The sequence below is a fragment of the Ictidomys tridecemlineatus genome, chromosome 12 (assembly GCF_052094955.1).
Source record: "Ictidomys tridecemlineatus isolate mIctTri1 chromosome 12, mIctTri1.hap1, whole genome shotgun sequence".
Classification (NCBI taxonomy): Eukaryota; Metazoa; Chordata; class Mammalia; order Rodentia; family Sciuridae; genus Ictidomys; species Ictidomys tridecemlineatus.
Window position 1 is genome coordinate 82,406,443 of NC_135488.1, and position 8,233 is coordinate 82,414,675.

The following is an 8,233-nucleotide window of genomic DNA, read 5'->3' on the forward strand; positions in this document are numbered from 1 at the left end:
AAATCAGGTGACTATAATTCTTTAGCTCTCTAACAAGGAAAGCACATCATGGTGGGAATGTGTAGCCGAGAAAATAAGCAGTTTTCTCATGAACCAGGAGAAAACATAATTTTTTTTTTTTTAGAGGAAGAGGCAGTGGACCCACAATTCCCTTAAAGTTCACACCCCCAATGACCCAAGATCTTCTCACAAGGTATCACCTCCTAAAGGTTTCATCATCTCCAATAATGCTACCTTAAAAACCAAGCCTTTAACACACGGGGCTTTGGGAGACATTCAACCCAAAAGGGTATGGTACTAACCTATCAATCACACTGTGATGGGAAGAAAACACACACACACACACACACACACACACACACACACACATATCCAAAGCCTTAGTTTGAAGTTTGCACTTCATCCTTCACCTATTTGGTGACGTTGATGAAGTCACTTAATGTCTAGGATTCTCAATTTCTTCTCATGTAAATTTGGGGAAATGCACGATTATCTAAAAAGCATGTGAGTTGGTGTGTGAAAGAATGTCAGAAACTACACAATCATGAATACTGGTCCAGCTGAAATGCAAAGGTTGCTTGGGAAAGTTACTAATGTGACTTCATTAGCTGAGCTCCAGCCACCCCCTATTGCTTTACCCTTAGGAGATGAGGCACATGACTCATGCGGTGCAGGAAGGAAAGGCAGGGTGCTGAGAGCCAGGGTGGAACCGAGTGGAGTTGGAGCTCACAGGGCATTCAGGTGGGCAGCATTGCAGCTTTGGGCTGCACGAGAAGACAGACAAAGTAAAATGAAGAGAAGTTGAGTCCACGTCACATAATTTGAACTTCTCAGGCAGCATAGAATAGCCCAGGAGATAGTCAGGGCCCAGCTGAGAAATAGTCAGTCTCAAGAACCACCAGCAAAGCAGGATTATCAACAGAAATCAACTCAGCTTCCTTGGCTGTCAACCCAGAATGCACAGCTGTGAACTCTTTCTGCCAGCACTGGGAAGACAGAGCAGACTTTCTGGAATACAGTGACTAAGAGTCCACTGCCCCAGACCTGGAAAACAAGGCCAGAGGGAAATGGAGGAGAGCCACATAATGCTAAGAATAGAGACAATAACATGGGTACATGCAATTAACTACTGACTCTTTAGAAATCAATATTTTTAGTTGCTTAAAAAATAATACCAAGATGGTCAAACTAAACTACCTTTAGACATGGAAGACATTTTTTAGTTTAAGAATATATGTTTCAGGGAATATTGGCCAACTTATATTGTTATATTATGGACACATATGAATGTGTGATAACAAATCCCATCATTACGTGCAACTATAATGCATCAATTTAAAAATGTGAAACAAAAGGAATCTGTTACAAGCACAGCAGGGCATGCCTGTAATCCCAGCAATTTAGGAGGCTGAGGCAAGAGGATTATAAGGCCAACCAGCAACTTAGCAAGACCCTGTCATAAAATAAAAACTGCTGAGGACGTAGCTCAGTGGTAGAATGTCCCTGGGTTCAATCCCCAGTACCCACCTCTCTAAAAAGGGGGTAAAAAGAATATATGCTAACAGTGAAGAGCAGTCCCTTGACTAGACACAAAACAAAATAAAAATTACAGCAATAAACGCTAAAAACTATAAAAACTTTTAGGTGAAACCTAAATTTGCCTTTATGACCTTAGGTAAACCAAAATTTCGAGTCAGGCCTCAAAAAGCACTAATCATTAAAAAAACATAGATTGGACTCCCTCAAAATTAAGTATTTTGCCCACTGAAAAACACATTTTAAAAATGAAAAGACAAGCCAAACCCTGAGGAAAAAAACATTCAAGACGTATCTGACAATGGACTCGTGTACAGAACACATATAAATACCTACAAATGAACATATAAAAAGATAAACAACCCAACAAATAAAAAGGGGAGAATAAACATATCTACTATATGACTCCACCTCCAGTTTACATAAGAGAAAATTTAGAACACATCACAAAACAATCTGTATATGGCAGCCTTATTCATAAAAACTCTAAACTGCAAGTAATTTAAATGTCAAGTGAATGGGTGAATTGTGGTGTATTTATACAAGGGAATATTATTCAGCCATAAAAATTAATAAATTACTGATAATATACCACAACAATGGTGAATGAATCTTTAAAAATATTGTTAAATGAATGAAACTAGACACACAGGAATAAATACTGCATAATTCCACCTATATAAAGTAAAAAAAAAAAGATAAGAAAAAATTAAAGTCTGAAAAAAATCAAAAAGTAGTTATCTCTAGTTTAGAGGGCTAACTGAAAAGGGACCTCCATGGTATAGAAGTAACTACATTTTGTGTTGATTACACACACGTAAAAAACTACCAAACTGGACATTTAAGATCTATGGATTTTATTGTATGTAAATTATATCTGTATATTTTTCAATCCATAGAATCCATTGTGTTCCTTTACTAATAATTAGCCATTATAGTAGAGGAAGGGAAAAACTCTCATACCAATAATGAAAAACTATCAGGGATTTAGAAGTATAACAAAGTCTAGGACTTTGCAAGACAAAGAAAATTATAAAATTTATTGAAAACAAATCTAAATAAATGATGGGGTGAAATATATTCATCCAAGGGCTGGGGATGTGGCTCAATCGGTAGCGCGCTCACCTGGCATGCGTGCGGCCCAGGTTCAATCCTCAGCACCACATACCAACAAAGATGTTGTGTCCGCGAGAACTAAAAAAAAATAATTCATTCTCTCTCTCTCTCTGTCTCTCTCTCTCTCTCTCAAAAAGAAAAAGAAAAGAAATATATTCATCCATATGAAGTTTCAGTATTGTAAAGGTAACAATCCACCCCCCAAAGAATGTGTAAATCCAATGAAATTCCCAACTTTAATTTACAAGCAGAGATTCATGAATCTTTAGAGATCAGTTTGGTTGTGAATAAAAATGCATGTATCGTAGATTTAGAATTCCCACAGTTAGATATGAGGTGTCCTCCAAAGCTCATGTGTGGGACAATTCAAGAAAATTTAGAGGGGTTATGAGAGCCTTAAAATCAGTGCACTGAACCCCTGTTAGGGATTAACTGGGAGGTAACTATAGGCAAGTAGAGTGTGGCTGGTGAAGGTGGGTCATTGGGAGGTGCCTTTAGGAGAATTATATTTTGTAGTGACAAGGACAGCTAGTGTGATATCTCTATCTCTCTCTCTCTCTCTCTCTATCTCTCTCCACCCCATCTCTCTCTCCCCCTCCATGAGGGTTGCTCCTCTCTCCCCCTCCCCTTCCTCTTCCTGGGTGCCAACCACTTTCCAACCACTTTCCTCCACCACACACTTCTGCCACGATGTTCTTCCTCATCTCAGGCCTCAAGGAATGGAGTTGGCCATCTATGGGCTGAGACTTCTGACACCATAAAAGGCTTCTGAGACCTTTATAAGCCACCAAATAAACTTTTCCTCCTCTAATTGTCAGATCTTTTGGTCACAGTGGCAAAACAAAAACAAAAACAAAAAAACACCCACTTTTTGGAACATACTCCAAGGAGAAGTCTTTCTCTTAGGCATAAGATGACATATACAAAAATGACTACTGTGCCATTCTTTGGGAACTATCAATAAAAACATAAGTTGGTCTTAATTTTCTCTGATGGCTAAACTGTTTATTTGTAGTTTAGAGGTTGGATCTTGGGAATTTAATGATAACTTCTTTGGGAGCTAACTTTGCTGTCAGGTTTTTAAAAAAGTAATCTTTGTATATTCAAAATAACATATATTCTGTCCTTGTTCATTATTTCTTTACCATTATTCCTAGAGTCATTGAATCCTCCTCCCAGATTAATTTCTCAGAAGTTCTTTCAAATTGATGCCTTGGTAGGGATTACTATGAGACATTACATGCCCCAAAATGTCTCTAATTCAACCTCACATTTAAATAATAATTTTGCCCATTATAAAATTTTAGTTTTACTGGTGTTTTTTTCTCTAATACTTTGCAGCTATTAATTCACTGTTTTCCCCATATCTAGAATAACTGTTGAAACATATGATTGCAATCTGAATTTCTTCCTCCTTTTAGGTAATATGTTCTTTATCTCTGAAAACGTGTAGAATTTCCTCTTTTTTTCTTTGATATCCTTTACTATTACTACAGAATATCTGTGTGGGGTCTCCTCTCCTGTTCAGCACTCTCCATATCCTTTCGGTTCAGGGTCTTTTTTTCTGTGATCTTATTAGGGGAATATTTACTCTTCTACTTCAATCTCCCAAACATATTCTTTAATTTTTCTATCCTTTTCCAATTCATTCTAAGAAAGTTCCCTGTTCTGGGATTTCAATCCACCAGCATGTGCTTTGGCTGGCCATTCCTGATAAGCAACCCATCCATTGAGTTCTTGATTTCTGCAATTATGTGTAAACCCAGTATATCTAATTGGTTTCACCCTGCTTAACTTTTCAATATTCTCCTTTATCTTTCTAAGGTTAATTGATATACTTGCATATTTTTTTAATGGTTGTTCATCTGTTTTCTCTGGTTTAACATGTATTTTGTTAAATCTCTCCCATGGAACTTTGACTCTCAAAGATCACACTTTGGGGGCGGGGAGGGGGGTGCTAAACTAATCTCTTAGGCCCTTAGGAATATCAACTGCTTTTGCAAATCATCTCTGCCTTGGAGAAGGGACATACTTTAGCCTTGTTTGTTCTCCAGGGGAGTGGAAGGAAGCTGGTTTTCAACACAGAAAGCCTCAAAAGTTGCAATCGGAATTCAACCATTCCCCAGCCACCACCAAGCGTTCCCCTCCTCTCATTGCCCAGTCTCGTGGTCTCATTAAGAATACTCAGCCTCCATTGTAATCAACTCTGAAATGAAGGAGAACCAGAGTAAGAGAATGCTGTGGGGGGAGGGGGGGGATCCAGGTGTTGTCACTACTGGCTTCTAGAGCTGCCCTGAAGCTACCCGGCCACTTTGCCTGGTGCTGAAGCTTCCCCACCCCCAGAGACAGCCAGGGGTCAACGCCCACAGTAACACAGGAAAAGAAAGCACACCCACGCTGGAGAACTCTCTGCAGGTCAATCCCCTGGACGTCTCTGGCTTTCTTCCTCTTCAGTTCATCATTCCTTCCACCCTGGCAGCCAAACACATTCGTTTCCCTGAGGGTTCTCACATTTTTGTGTTAGTTAATGAAAAAATGGCAGAAATCTATCAATCTTACTTTTTCCCCCTATGACATCTCTATTGTTAGGTTCAGAGGGAGGAAAAACACTACCATGCAAAGACTGGACCATATAAGACTCCAGAAATATTAAGGGTACACAATAAAAAACTTTGTGTGGAAAAAAATTATATTCAACCCTAAGACGGAGGGTATTTGTGACTTAGTGCAGAGGTTAAATTAACTGTTAACTCTTGACTCAGGCTACACAGCTTTCCTAACCGTCTTCGCACCAAAGAGAGAATTTCAGAATCAATTTAATTTGATCAAAGCTCACCAGGGACACTAGAGAGAGAATATTTGGCTACTTTTAAAAATTGTTCAAAGGCATTAACTCCTAAGAGGACTGAACAGATAGTCACAGACACATACCCTCTAGGAACATCCCTGCCTTCATCTAATTCATCTTTTCTTGTAGTGTATCTTTTCAAACTTCCATAGCTCCATATCTGTTCCTTTCCTTCCCCCAAAAAAAGCAAATACTCCCCTACTCTAATTTTACTTATTCTGTTCCAGTAAGAAGATCCAGACAACATTTAATCTAGAACACTTCCATGGTTACATCTCAGAAAATTTATTATTTCATTTCTTCAATGAGTTCTGTGTAAGCACTAAGTACTCTGAGATCCAGCAAGACACTTTCTATGGCTCAGTTTTGGAAATTCTGGATTACTAGGTTAGAATCTTTCTCTCTAGGATAGCTCCTTCTTTCTGCCAAATGCAACTCAGCATTTGCATAGTACCCTGTGGAAAACTGAGAAAAACTGCAGTAACTTAAGCCTCCTAGAAGTTTGCCCTACTAGAGACATATTAGTGGAATAGCATTAATTTAAAAACCAAATCATTTCTGGATAAATGGATAAGGTATCCTATATGCAAGGTCCTTTGATTAAGCCTGAAATAAAAACACTGTCATTATAATTTATGTTAATGATGAGATTCAAAATAAGCTCTTAACATTGAATAAAAATATATTACAAGAACTCCTTTAAATCTCTCAACCATCATGGGTTGTTGTAAGGATTTAGTGACAATTAAGAGTGTCCTGATAAATCAATAATATTATCATAATTCCCAATGATAATTAATAGTGTCTACTTCTCCACCTGTCTATGGTCCTAGACCCAAGCAGACACACACAAATGACAGTACCATCCCCCTTTGTACTCTCATTCTATAGCAAAGACTCATGGTTCTCTCAACAAAGAAAATATCTTCTACTAAGCCTTTATCCACCTAACCAAGAAAGAAAGTTAAATTTTTTTTTAAGTAGACAATAACAAACCACTCTGATGCCATCTCTCCTCTAAGGAAACGGTAAATCTCTACCTCTCCTTCCCCATCCCAGAGGACAAGAGAGTTTGTAGGAACAATTAGCCCAGCTGATGACAAGTTAGGTTTTATCATCTCCCATCTTACAAATGAAGTTATTGACACTCTTGGAAGTTAAATGGCTTCCCAAATTTACCACAAGCAAGTGGCAACAGGTGAACAAGAACCCAGGCTTCGTACTTCCTAAAACAGTATTCTCCACCCCGTTCCACGTACTCAGATGCTCAAGTATTCTCAGTTCATCGAATTTTGTATAAGTAAGTCTCAATAAATAAGTATTTATTGGTTCAAATCTCAGTGATCATCTTATTTCACATAAAAAAAAAAAAAAAGCTTCTTTATTTCACCGTAGTGGGCTTCAACCACCTAGAATGGCAGTATGCCACCCTTGGTCAATAGGTGGCCCACCAAATCAGTACAAGATCACCATCTAGTGGTAAAAGTAGTAACTGCAGCACGTCCTTGATTCTTTTCCCCACCCTCTGGTCCCCTACCCCAGCTAAGTTTTCAGCAAACATCCAGCAATAATTTTTCTAAGGAAATCAAGAATCTTCTAATATATAAAAAATCAATTGTATTTTTATAGTTAGTTTTATTGATGCATGTTAATTATACATAGTAGTGGGGTTCATTGTGACACATTCATACTGGTAATGTAATACAAATCGGTCAATTTCATGCCTCAATACCTCACCTTTCCCTTATATCTTCCCTGTACACATTACTCTACTGGCCTTCCTTCTATTTCATGAGACCCTCTCCCTTTCCCCCTTTTTAATCTCTAGTTTATACATATGAGAGAAAACTTATGACTCTTAACTTTCTGAGTATAGTTTGTTTCATTTAACATAATGCTTTCAAGTTCCATTCATTTGCCTGCAAACAACACAATTTTATTCTTTATGACTGAATAAAACTTTGTGAGATGTTCTTTATCCATCCATTTACTGAGGCACACTTAAGCTGGCTCCATAGTTTGGCTCTTGTGAATTAGGCTGCTATAATTTTTAGGTTAAATACCAAGGAGTTGTATTACTGGGTTATGTGGTGGCTCCATTCTTTTGAGTAATCTTCATACTGATTTCCACGGTGGTTATGCTAATTTATAGTGCCACAAAATGTATATGTCCCTTTTTACCAAAAAAAAGAGATTATTTTGAAATTTAGGCACTTACTAAGTCAATACACTTAGATTCATATAGAGGTGATGTGCTACCCTGCCAACAGACTGTTCTTAGCAGCCTAAAGCTTCCAGGTGAACACCAAATATGAACCACTTTGTAGATAATTACAGGTAACCATAGTCTGGGGTGAATGCTTCACTTTCACTGAAGTTAGTATAGGATCAATCTCAGCAACTGTCTGGTAATTGAAGAAGTATAACTCAAGCAAAAATAGCTGCTTCTAAAAAAAGACACAAATTCTGATTTCTCTTTCAAACAAGTATTTATTGAACGCCTACTGAAGACTAAAAATAATAATATGATGTATCCTTGATAAGCACTGAATAGTCCTCTGGCAGTTTTGCTTTTGCCCACTACTCATTAGCCCGTGGAAGCCTCTCTTCTAAGATCTATTTCATATTTTTAACTACCTAGAATCTGTCACTCATTGAAATTTCAAATTTCATTTCCTTTTACCTAAATCAGAGATTCACCTCCAAACTCCACTCCTCTCCATTAACCACTTC